This window comes from Pan troglodytes, chromosome 19 (assembly GCF_028858775.2).
Source record: "Pan troglodytes isolate AG18354 chromosome 19, NHGRI_mPanTro3-v2.0_pri, whole genome shotgun sequence".
Taxonomy (NCBI): Eukaryota; Metazoa; Chordata; class Mammalia; order Primates; family Hominidae; genus Pan; species Pan troglodytes.
In genome coordinates, this window is record NC_072417.2 from 37406726 (window position 1) to 37420012 (window position 13287).

Sequence of the window (13287 nt, forward strand, 5' to 3'; positions counted from 1 at the left end):
GATATACACTGAAATGCCTCAAGACAACACAGAATTAAAAGGCATGGAAAGGTACAAATAGCCTATAGCATAAATCTGATTTAAACTTTATAATATTGAGCGGTGTCCTATGTTGCTATTATTGGAAATTCACCAACTGAGATGATTCCTCTGAAAACGTAAAGCTGAGGTATGATTCCATCTACTAGAGTAACATAAGTATTATTATAACTGTACATGTACTGTTGACCATTAGAGTGGAAAGTCACATAAAATGAAAACACAGAATGTTATTAACATTAAAGGAAAAACGAGTCTATTTAGTATTTGATATTTTAAGTACTGTTTCTACATCTACTCCATAGTATCAATGAAAAACAGATTCCTTCAGATACATTGTAGTCATATCATGAATGGGAAAATATTTTTCTTTTTAACAAATATCTTAAATACATATATTTATGTGTGAGAAAAAAAAAACTACTACAATTAAAAGCAGATCAGTAAGATCTTATTTTTTTTTTGAGACAGAGTCTCGCTCTGTTGCCCAGACTGGAGTGCAGTGGCGCGATCTCGGCTCACTGCAACCTCCGCCTCCCGGGTTCAAGAGATTCTCCTGCCTCAGCCTCCTGAGTACTGGGAATACAGGCGCACACCACCATGCACAGCTAATTTTTGTATTTTTAGTAGAGACAAGGTTTCATCATGTTGGTCAGGCTGGTCTCGAACTCCTGACCTCATGATCCACCTGCCTTGGCCTCCCAAAGTGCTGGGATTACAGATGTGAGCCACCGTGCCCGGCCAGATCTTATGTTTTTAAAGGTCAAGTCTTTTTACGTTTTTAGTGGTATCCTTAAAATACTAATACAGTATACATACACAACAGAATAATATTTGGCCATAAAAAGAATGAAATCATATCATTTACAGCAACATAGAAGGAACTGGAGGTCATTACCTTAAGTAAAATAAGCCACACACAAAAAGATAAATATCGTATGTTCTCATTTCCATGTGGGAGCTAAAATAAAAACTTTGATCACATGGAGGTAGAGTGAAAAGGTAGATAACAGACTGGGAAGGGTAAGTGAGGGAAATGGGGAGGATAAAGAGAAGCTGGTTAAAGGGTACAAACATACAGTAAGATAGAAGGAATATATTCAGTGTTTGACAGAAGAGTAAGGTGACTATCCTTTTTGTTTGTTTGAGATGGAGTCTTGCTCTGCTGCCCAGGTTGGAGTGCAGTGGTGTGATTTCAGCTCACTGAAACCTCTGCCTCCCAGGTTCAAGCGATTCTCCTGCCTCAGCCTCCCGAGTAGCTGGGATTACAAGTGTGCGCCACCATGCGTGGCTGATTTTTTTTGTATTTTTAGTAGAGATGGGGTTCTGCCATGATGGCTAGGCTGGTCTCGAACTCCTGGCCTCAAGTGATCTGCCTACCTCGGCCTCCCAAAGTGCTAGGATTATAGGCATGAGCCACTGCGCCTGGCCAGGGTGACTATCCTTAACAAAAACGTATTGTACTTGGGTAACAGACACTAATTGCTGACTGACTTCATTGCATTCATATAACAAAATCTCACAGGTATCCCATAAACTTGTATAAAATTTTTTCAAATACTAACACAAATTTTAAGAGAACTTTTAATTTAGTCTGGTTTTCATAAACAGAAAGGATACTCAAGAAGGTAAACATCACAAAAGCAGATCCTCTTGCCATAAATCAGGGAAGGGTTGATCTTATTGAACTCAGCAAGAGAAAAAATAGATTTCATATGTGCCCTGTGAATAAAACAAAACTTATATAATAACTGCAAAGATTATTAATCTCTAACTTCAGTGTTCCTATACTGTACAGCATGAGGAGAACTTACAAAATAACGTTCACAAGTGTAGACTCAGAAACAGTCTACAACTGTTCTCTCTCTTGCTAGCTTGTTATTCTAGGTATGTTAATTTCTTCCTGTTTCAGTTTCCTCCTCTAGATATTAGTACCTACCTCACAAAGGTTAGCTACCATTTTTGTTATTATTATGTTCCTGTTTAAAAATATATGGCTGAAGAAATGCTTATATTTAAACAAATCAAAACTAAGTTATGAGAACACAGTAGCTGTACTTTTTTTTTTTCTTGGAGTATTATAGTTTAAATTATTCACCAGAAAAGCATGCAAACAATATTCCTCTTTATAGTATATTTATCAGTGTGCTTAATAAAATGTAAGGTTGGTATTTATTTGAAGTGACATTAATATATTTCCATCCACTGAATTAGAAAAATCTATTCTGCTGAATATTTAAAAGGCTGTATATGTTTTCTTTTGTGTTGATTCTTTAAGGTTTTATATTCAGTATGTCCATAAACAGGAAAATGGAGGATGCATACATTTGAATCCTTAATTAGCCATGGGAGCTATAGCATAACTAGAAATGGGTTTTCTAGAACTGATAGTGGCTTTAGTAGGAACTAATTCATAAGCAAAAATACACTGCCCCCAAAACATGAGTAGATTAGAGCGTATTCTCCTTTGAGGGTATCCTCTGCTGTGCTGCTATAATCAAATGGCAAGATACAAGGACACACCAAATGAACAGACGTTTGTCTCTAATAATTGTCCTGGTTTGGGGTGAGAAGGGGAAGTGCTTGTTTTAAAAAGCGTATTTTTAAACTTCAAAGAAATGTACAGTTAAGTACTGTGTACCCTTTACCTAACCTCTCCCAAAGTTAGTAAGTTGCATAGAGTACAATATCAACACCAGGGAACTGACACTGGTACACCCACACTGCTTATTCAGATTTCACCATTTTTACACATACGCATCTGTGCATGTATGTGCATAGTCCTATGCCATTTTATAACACAGAGCTTCAAGTAACTATCACCGCAATCAAGATACTTAATTGTACTAGTCACCACAATACTTCTTGCACTACTCCTTTATAAACCATACTCATCCTTCCTCCTCCATCTCTAATCCCTGGCAACCATTATCTCTGTGTTTGATGAATGTTAAATAAATTGAATTATGCAGTATATCGTTTTGAGATTGGCTCTTTTCTACTAGCATTACTTTCAAGGGTATTTTGTATTTTGCTTAGTATAAATATCGCAAAAACATTTCGTTCTTGCCACAAAATATCTTAGCTTACAAGTTATCTAGGGAAAAACAGCTGTTTAAAAAAAGATTAAGGCTGAATGTGACCAAACCACACAATAAAGTCATTGACTCATTTCTAAATTAGTAGGTAGACAATTATTTTAATTCTATGCCTGAGGACCAGTTTGCAATGTAACACAGGAGAATATTCCTTAAAACTGGCTTCTTTTTTCTTTTTTTTTTGAGACAGGGTCTTGCTCTGTTGTCCAGGCTGGAGCGCAGTGACATGAAGACAGCACACTGCAGCCTCGACCTCCCGGGCTCAAGCAATCCTCCTGCCTCAGCTTCTGGAGTAGCTGGAACTACAGATGTGTGTCACCACATCCAGCTAATTTTTTTATTTTTTTGTAGAGACAGGGTCTTGCTTTGTTGCCCAGGCTGGTCTCAAACCCCTGGGCTCAAGCAATCCTCCCGCCTTTGCCTCCTAAAGTGCTAGGATTATAGGCATAAGCCACCATGCTCAGCCAATGGTGCCTTCTAATAAAATCGTTAGTTTTAAATTTAGGGAGACAAAATTTACTTCCTATAAGGGACTTTATCTTGAAGGAAAAAAAATCAACTTATAAACAAATAGGTTCAAATGCAAACATTAGAACTGTTCTAAAAGTACAAAAAACACACTAATATTTCAAGATAGGTTCTTTATCAAAATCTCAGGAAAATACCTTTTCAAAAACCTGAAGCCGTAGCTCCTTCCAAATGTTTTAACTTAATTCAGTAAACATGCTGACAGCCTAATATGTGTACAGCACTTAGGCTAGGTGCTACAAAAAGATTATAATCTAGTAGGAAAGCAGCCATATTTGGTCAACATTTAAATTTATGTCTTAAGAGTTAGTAGGTTCCAGTTAGCTTTAATTCCAAATAAGAAAGGAACCCACAAAAAAGGGAAGAAAGTGACTGGTCTATTTTACAATCACAAATAATATAAAACAATACTTCGCACACACGCACACGCACGCGCACACACATACACATTATAAGGGGTAAAAATGTGGTCATTGGCCGGGTACGGTGGCTCATGCCTGTAATCCCAGCACTTTGGGAGGTCGAGGAGGGCAGATCACCTGAGGTCAAGAGTTCAAGACCAGCCTTGCCAACGTGGTGAAACCTCGCCTCTACTAAAAATACAAAAAAAAATTAGTTGGGCATGGTGGTGCGCGCCTGTAGTCCCAGCTACTCGGGGAGGCTGAGGCAAGAGAATTGCTTGCACCCAGGAGGTGGAGGTTGCAGTGAGCTGAGATCGTGCCACTGCACTCTAGCCTGGGTGACAGAGGGAGACTCTATCTCAAAAAAAAAAAAAAAAAAGTGGTCAAAGTATAGGCACCATAAACTGCAGAATTAAGAAAAACATTACAACTAGATTTCTTAGTTTTTTTCTCCCTTCATTGTTCTGTGTAGAGAATAAAAATTATTTAATCAATCTAATATTTGCTTCATTTTGAATAGCAGTCAGATATGACCTAAAAGGGAGACATACAAAAAAATAAAAAATCTTTACCATTAGCTCAGATAAATCGAAGAGAAAATACATGACTATGTACCTTTGTTGCATCACTATACAAGCTTAAATCGATTACCTCCTGGGCAGTAGTAACCATCAGAAAAGAATTAGGGTCAGGCACAGTGGCTCATGCCTGTAATCCCAGCACTCTGGGAGGCCGAGGAGGGTGGATCACTTGAGCTCAGTAGTTCGAGACCAGGCTGGCTAACATGGTAAAACCCCGTCTCTACTAAAAACACACACACACACACACACACACACACACACAGAAAATTAGCCGGATGTGGTGGTACATGCCTGTAATCCCAGCGCTTTGGGAGGCTGAGGCAGCCGTATCACTTGAGCTCAGGAGTTTGAGATCAGCGTGGCCAACCTGATGAAGCCCCGTCTCTACTAAAAATACAAAAAAAAAATTAGCCAGGCATGGTGGCACGTGCCTGTAATCCCAGCTACTCAGGAGGCTGAGGCAGGAGAATCACTTGAACCCGGGAGGCGGAGGTTGCAGTGAGCTCAGATCGTGCCACTACACTCCAGTCTGGATGACAGAGTGAGAGTCCATTTCAAAAAAAAAAAAGGGAATTAGGTCTGTATTATTGGTACTCCTTCACCAGGAAACAAAATATAGTCTAATGACATTGAAAAAAGTATAGGTACTAGACCATTATTTATATTATTAAATTACCTTCCTTCAATAATAAATTTATTTTAATACAAAAATTTAGTAAAGGGTTCTGAATTTTTTCTTTTTGTAGAAATAATTATTCTATAACTAATAAAGCACAATGGGACATATGAGCTTCTTTCTTAAATAAAAGTTGCACCTACCCAATTATCCAAAATGGCTCTTAGCTAAACAAAAACAGTTCAAGAACCAATCCTTCTTTCAAATGGCTCACAGCTAAAATTTTCTGTCGTGCTCTGAGAACTTCCTGTTCTTTTTTACTTTTTTAAACTTAGCAACAGATCATTTATTAAAAGTCTTACAACTCAGCAATCTCTATTTGTCCACATTCTCACAACTCTTGTAAGTACAAAGTTTAAGGGCTGTGATGAGTACCCTAACATTTTCATTATATAATATAAGCTCAGACCTAAGACAAACACTAACTACAACAGAAAAAAATAGACACGGCTGGCTGGGCGCAGTGGCTCACGCCTGTAATCCCAGCACTTTGGGAGGCCAAGGCGGGTGGATCATGAGGTTGGGAGATCAAGACAATCCTGGCTAAAACAGTGAAACCCCATCTCTACTAAAAGTAAAAAAATAAAAAATTAGCCGGGCATGGTGGCACGCGCCTGTAGTCCCAGCTACTTGGGAGGCTGAGGCAGGAGAATCGCCTGAACCTGGGAGATGGAGGAGGTTGTAGTGAGCTGAGACTGCGCCACTGCACTCCAGCCTGGGTGACAGAGCAAGACTCCATCTCAAAAAAAAAAAAAAAAAAAGACATGGCTATGAAGAGAAAATTTAGAAAAGAGAAAATATACATGACTCTTAACTATATTAAAAATGTTCAATCTTAGCAATTACTAAAGAGGTGAAAATAAAAATATTAACTTTTATCATCTATCATGTTGGTAAATATTTTAAAAATGGTATTACTCAACCCTGGCAAGGTATACTGGCAAGCAAAGACATACTCTTACAACATAAAAATGTGACAGAGAAAATGTTACAGAGAGATCATTTCATCCATAGTGTGTTTTCAGAATGGTTCTAAATATGAACAAAAGAAAAATTATACTTCCTATCCAAAAGGATCTGAATGTATCATTTTTGACAAGTCTTATTTCAACAGTTCACCACTGATGACTCAAATCCCATACACAGGACAAGATTCTCATAATCTAACTGTCTTACAATACTGTATCTTATCATAAAAGGAAAATTTTCTGTTTTCCACATTTTTCTTTAATATTCAAATATTTAGGTTTTGAAGAATATGCAAATAAACTAAAAATGTGTTTATATGAAACAATTCCATAGGAAAGCAACAGGGTAAAAATTTTCCCCAAATATGCATTAGATATATTATAAAGCCACATAAATTAAAACAGTATATATAATAGTGCTAATACAGTGCAAAGCAGATCCACAGACAAGAGACAAAAATGAACACAAGCATATATAGAAACCTAGTATAAGAAAGAAGTGACATTTACAATAATTAGAAAAATGCCTATTTAAACAGATACCCTAAGCGACCCAGCCATTCCATGCACAGGTATTTACCTAAGAGAAATGAAAGCCTATGTACACATAAAGAATTGTATACAAATGTTTATAGCCAGTTTAGTTGTAATAGCCAAAACCCAGAAACATATATACTTTGTATGGGGGGGGTTATCTACTTCTTTCAGCATAATTAGTTTGAGATTAATTCACATCATGTATCAAGTCTGTTCTTTCTTGCCAAGTAGTGTTTCCATTGTATAAACATGGCACAAATTGTTTATCCATTCACCCGTTTATGGTCTTCTCAAAGTAAGGCTGTCTTTTATTCCTGGTTACGCAATGAGAAAAGCCCCTAATCCTAACAAAGCCCCTTAGTAGCTTCTGAAATTTTAGCTTCTCTCAGAAGTGAAGATATTTTAGTTTTAACTTGAATTACCTATAAATTCATTTTCATAATGTATAATAAATCTCCTTGAGAGCACAGATCTGTCTTATGCAGCCTTCTACTTACTACCAGTAGTATCCAGTACGGTGTCTTCTACACACCAGATGATCAAGAATGATGGTTCAAGTGTTTAACAAGAAAACCATTTTACAAAATTATGTTTCTAGACCAACCAAGAACTCAAACAAAAGCAGAAATGAAAAAGGAGACATTACAACTGACACTACAGAAATACAAAAGATCATCAGATACTACTACAAACAACTATACACCCACAAACTGGAAAACCTAAAGGACATGGACAAATTCTTGGACACATAAAATCTACCAAGATTGAATCAGGAAGAAACAGAAAACCTGAACAAACAACGGGTAATGAGATTGAATCAGTAATTAAAAGTCTCCTAAAAAAGAAAAGCTCAGAATCTGATGGCTTCACTGCCAAAGTCTACCAAACTTACAAAGAATACCAATTCTCCTCAAACTATTCCAAAAAATAAAAGAGAAGGGAATTCTTCCTAACTCATTCTGTGAAGCCCTGAAACCAAAACCAGACAAAGGCACAACATTAAAAAACAAAACAAAACAAAACAAAAAAACTACAGGCCATAGTTGAACACAGATGCAAAAGTCTTCAACAAAATACTACCAAACCAAATCCAACAGTACATCAAAAGGACAATATACCACAATCAAGTGGGATTTATCCCTGAGTTGTAAAGATAATTTACCATATGCAAATCAATAAATATGATATATCACATCAACATAATAAAAGACAAAAACCATATGATCATCTCAATTGGGGCGGAAAAAGCATTCAATAAAACTCAACATCCCTTCATGATAAAAATGTTCAACAAACTAGGCACAGAAAAAACATACCTTGGCCAGGCACGATGGCTTACACATATAATCCCAGCACTTTGGGAGGCCAAGGCGGGCAGATCACTTGAGGTCAGGAGTCTGAGACCAGCCTGGCCAACATGGTGAAACGCCATCTCTACTAAAAATACAAAAAACATTAGCCAGACATGGTGGTGCATGCCTGTAGTCCCAGCTACTTGGGAGGCTGAGGCAGGAGAGTCACTTGAACCCAGCAGGCAGAGGTTGCAGTGAGTTGAGGTCGTGCCACTGCATTCCAGCCTGGGCAACAGAGTGAGACTTCATCTCAAAAAATAAATAAACAAATAAATAAAAATAAAAAGAAAGAATATACCTCAACATAATAAAGGCCATATATGACAAACCCATAGCTAACATTATACTGAACAGAGAAAAGCTGAAAGCTTTTCCTCTAAGAACTGGAACTAGACAAGGATGCCCACTTTCACCACTCTTATTCAATACAATACTAGAAGTCCTGGCCAAAGCAATCAGGTAAGAGAAGGAAATTAAAAGCATCCAAACTGGAAAAGAGGAAGTCAAACTGTCCCTCTCTGCAGATGACATGATCTTATATTTAGAAAAACCAAACGACTCCACAAAAAAAAAAAAAAAACCTCTTAAAACTAATGAACAAATTCAGTAAAGCTGCAAGACACAAAATCAACATGAAAAATCAGTATAACTTTCAATATACTAGCAACAAACTAGAGGAAAAAGAAATCAAGAAAGCAATCATATTTCCAAAACTAAAAACAAAACCCAAAACCCTAGGAATAAATTTTACCAAGGTGAAAGACCTCTACAAGGAAAACTATAAAACATTGATGAAAGAAATTAAAGAGGACACAAAAAAATGGAAAGACATCCCATGTTCATGGATCGGAAGAATTAATATGGTGAAAATGACCATTCTACCAAAAGCAATCTACAGATTCAATGCAATCTCTACCAAAATACCAATAATATTTTTCACAGAACTAGAACAAACAATTCTAAAATTTGCATGAAACTACAAAGAGCCTGAATAACCAAAGCAATCCTGAGCAAAAAGAACAGCTAGAGGCATCACACTACCTGACTTCAAAATATACCACAAGGCTATCGTAACCAAACTAGCATAGTATTAGTATAAAAACAGACACATAGACCAAAATGGAACAGAATAGAGAATCCAGAAATAAATCCACATATTTATATCCAACTGATTTTCAACAAAGGTGCCAAGAACGTATACTGGGGAAAGAATACCCTCTTCAATAAATGGTGCTAGGAGAACTAAATATCCACATGGAGAAGAATAAAACTAAACTCCTGTCTCTCACCATATAAAAAATCAAAACAAAATGGATTACAGACTTAAGATAAGGCCCCAAACTATAAAACTACTAGAAGAAAACATAGGAGAAATGCTCCAGGGACACTGGTTGAGGCAAAGAGTTTATGGCCAAGATCCCAAAAGCACAGGAAACAAAAACAAAGATAGATAAATGGGACTGTATTAAACTAAAACACTTCCATACAGCAAAGAAAACCCTCAGCAGAAGAGACAACCTGATGAATGAGAGAAAACGTTTACAAAATATTCATCTGACAAGTGACTAATATCCAGAATATAGAAGGAACTCAAAACAACTCAATAGCAAAAAAAAAAAAAAAAAAAAAAAGCCATTAAAAAGTGGGCAAAGGACATGAAATAGACATTTCTCAAAAGACATACAAATGGCCAACAGGTATATGAAAAAATGCTAATCACTAATCATCAGTGAAATGCAAATCCAAACCATAATAAGATATCTTACCCCAGCTGGAACCTCTATTATTAAAAAGACAGGAAATAACAGATGCTGGTAAGAAAAGGGAACTCTTATACACTGCTGGTGGGAATGTAAATTAGTAAATAAACCAGTATGGAGATTTCTCAAAAAGTAAAATTAGAACTACCATTAAGACCCAGCAATCTCACTATTGGGTATCTATCCAAAGAAGAAATCAGTGTATCAAAAGGACACTCTCATATGTTCACCACAGTATTATTCACAATAGCAAAGATATGGAATCAACCTAAATGCCCAGCAACAGATAAACGGATAAAGTGTGTTAAACAATAGAATACTATTTGGCCATAATGAAATAATGTCATTTGCAGCAACATGGATAGAAATGGAGATCATTATTTTAAGTGAAATAGGCCAGGCATAGAAAGACAAATATTGCATGTCCTCACTCATATGTGGGAGCTAAAAAACTTGATCTCATGGACATAGAGTATAGAACAATAGATAACAGAGACTGGGAAGGGGAGGAGGAGAGGGGATAAAGAGGGGAGAGAGACAAAGACTATAAGAAGTATAGTCACCCTAGTCTGCTATCCAACACTGGAACTTATTTCTTATGTACCCAAACATACAGTTAGATAGAAGAAATAAGTTCCAATGTTTGATAGCAGACTAAGGTGACCATACTTAGCAATAATAATATGTACATTTCAAAGTAATTAGAAGAGAGGGCTTGAAATGATACCAACATATAAAAATGATAAAACATTCTAGGTGATGGATACCCCAATTACCCGGACTTGATCATTACATATTCTTTGCATGTAACAAACACTCACATGTACACCATAAATATGTAAATTATATATCAATAAAAGGGGAAAAAAGTGGGCAATAGAGATTTCTCAAAATACATATGAGTAGCCAACAGGTATATAAAAAAATGCCCAACATCACTAATTATCAGGGAAATGCAAATCAAAACCACAATGATATCATCTTACCCAGTTAGAATAGCTATTATCAAAAAGACAAAAACTAACAGATGCTGGCAAGGATGCAGAGTAAAAGGAGCTCTCATACACTGTAGGTGGGAATGTAACTTAGTACAGCCATTATGGAAAATAGTATGGAGATTTTTCAAAAAATTAAACACAGAACTACCGTAAGATCCAGCAATATCACTACTGGGTATTTATTCAAAGGACAGAAAATCAGTATATCAAAAGGATACATGCACTTTCATGTTTACTGCAGCACTACTCACAACAGCCAAAATATGGAATCAACCTAAGTCTCCATCACATATGAATTGACAAAGAAAATGTGGCATATTTACACAGTGGAGTACCATTTGGCCATAAAAAAGAATGGAATCAGCGGGGCACAGTGGCTCACACCTGTAATCTCAGCACTTTGGGAGGCCGAGGCAGGCAGATCACGTGAGGTCAGGAGTTCGGGACCAGCCTGATCAACATGGAGAAACCCCGTCTCTACTAAAAATATAAAATTAGCTGGGCATGGTGGTGCATACCTGTAATTGCAGCTATTTGGGAGGCTGAGGCAGGAAAATCGCTTGAACCCAGGAGGTGGAGGTTGCGGTGAGCCGAGATTGCACCATTGCACTCCAGCCTGGGCAACAAGAGTGAAACCCCATCTCAAAAAAAAAAAGAAAGAATGGAATCATATCACTTACAGCAACATGAATGAAACTGAAGGTCATTATCTTTAGTAACATAAGCCAGACACAGAAAGACAACTATCTCATGTACTCACCCATATGTATGAACTAAAAAAATGTATTTCATAGAGGTAGAGAGTAGAATGATAGTGAACAGAGGCTGGGAAGGACTTGGGGGAGGGGAGAGATAAAGAGAGGTTGGTTAATGGGTACTAATAGGTACGAACATACAGTTAGAGGAGTAAGTTCTAATGTCCGATAGTAGAGTAGGGTGACTATAGCTAACAACAATGTACTGTACACTTCAAAATAGCTACAAGTGAGGAGTTGAAATGTTCTCAACACAGAAATGATAAATGCTAGTGATGACAGAAAGCCTAAATACTTTGATTTGGTCATTACACATTCTATGCATGTAAAAATATCACGTATCCTATAAATATATACAAATAGTATGTATCAATAACAAAATTTAATTGTTTACTGAAACCCGAATTCTCCACTTTTTGAATTATCACATTTCTAGACCAGTTTACTTCCATTGCCCAGGGACTCTCTTGTGTTCCTCTCCCACTAATAAGACAACATGTGATGACTAAATACAAAACAACCAGTAAAAGTTTAAATATAATTAGTAAATTTGTGGAAATAAATCTTATGTACTCAAAGGCCAAATATATATAAAAAATTGGTTATACTCAGCTTCCAATTCCTCTTAAGTCAGGCTCCCTCCCTCTGAAGAGGTTCTACAAGTTAGGGAGGTTGGATCTGAGAAGTAAACATAAAATTGTAAAAACCCCTGGGGAGGCAGAAGCTCACTTGTGTAAATGGACGTAGGGTAGCGTAGCAACCCAGGGTTGAAAAGTACAAGGGCACACCACTTGAGGCAGGGGTGGGGTGGGCAGGATGAAAGAGAGCTTTTCAGAAATGTTCTTGTCTCTCCTTAGTCTCCTCTGAGGCAAAAAAGCAACACCAACCTAGTGCTGAAGGTAACATCAGAGCAGCAGTCTAGCCAGGTTGAGGTGGCAGCCCTCATCTGTTTGCTCAATGAACTTCCATGAGGGTCTGTGCTTGATAAACAGCAACTTCCTGATGGATTTACTGCAAGGTGTCCTGATAGACAAGGTCAACAGAAACTATTTGAAATAATGTACATGGAAAATATAGTCAAAATAAAAATATTAAGAGATGGGCCGGGCGTGGTGGCTCACGCCTGTAATCCCAGCACTTTGGGAGGCCGAGGCGGGCAGATCGCTTGAGGTTAGCAGTTTGAGACCAGCCTGGGCAACATGGTGAAACCCTGTCTCTACTAAAAGTATAAAAATTAGCTGGGTTTGGTGGTAGGTGCCTGTAATCCCAGCTACTAGGGAGGCTGAGGCACGAGAACTGCTTGAACCTGGGAGGTGGAGGGTGCAGTCAGCCAAGATCGTGCCACTGCACTCCAGCCTGGGTGACAGACTGAGACTCCATCTCAAAAAATAAATAAATAAATAAAATAAAATTAAGAGATGGGTAAATGAATGAATGGATATAGCTGAAAAAATGTTTTAATAAGTTAGAATATTAGGCTAAGAAACTCCTAGAACACACATGGAAAGGGTAAAATGCTTAAAAAAAGAAAAAAGCCATACGATGGCGTACGTCTGTAGTCCTAGCTACAGCCAGGAGGCTGAGGCAAGAGGAT

The 13287-nt window shown here is 37.4% G+C and overlaps 1 protein-coding gene across 32 annotated transcripts in view; it reads right to left on the bottom strand.

Annotated features, from left to right (window-relative positions):
• NSRP1 (nuclear speckle splicing regulatory protein 1) overlaps positions 1–13287 on the bottom strand; it is a 72844-nt gene that overhangs the window by 18321 nt on the left and 41236 nt on the right. For 5 of the 32 annotated variants that reach the window (XM_063798764.1, XM_063798766.1, XM_063798771.1 and 2 more), the window contains 2 exons: positions 12581–12716; positions 11457–11579 (listed from right to left, as the gene is read on the bottom strand). The exons of 10 other annotated variants lie outside the window; for them this stretch is intronic. The gene's annotated coding sequence lies outside the window, so the exon portion shown is untranslated. Of the gene's footprint in view, positions 1–4938; positions 5035–11456; positions 12372–12580; positions 12717–13287 lie in introns of all 32 variants that reach the window. 17 more of the 32 variants (XM_063798772.1, XM_063798770.1, XM_063798787.1 and 14 more) reach the window with 7 other exon arrangements.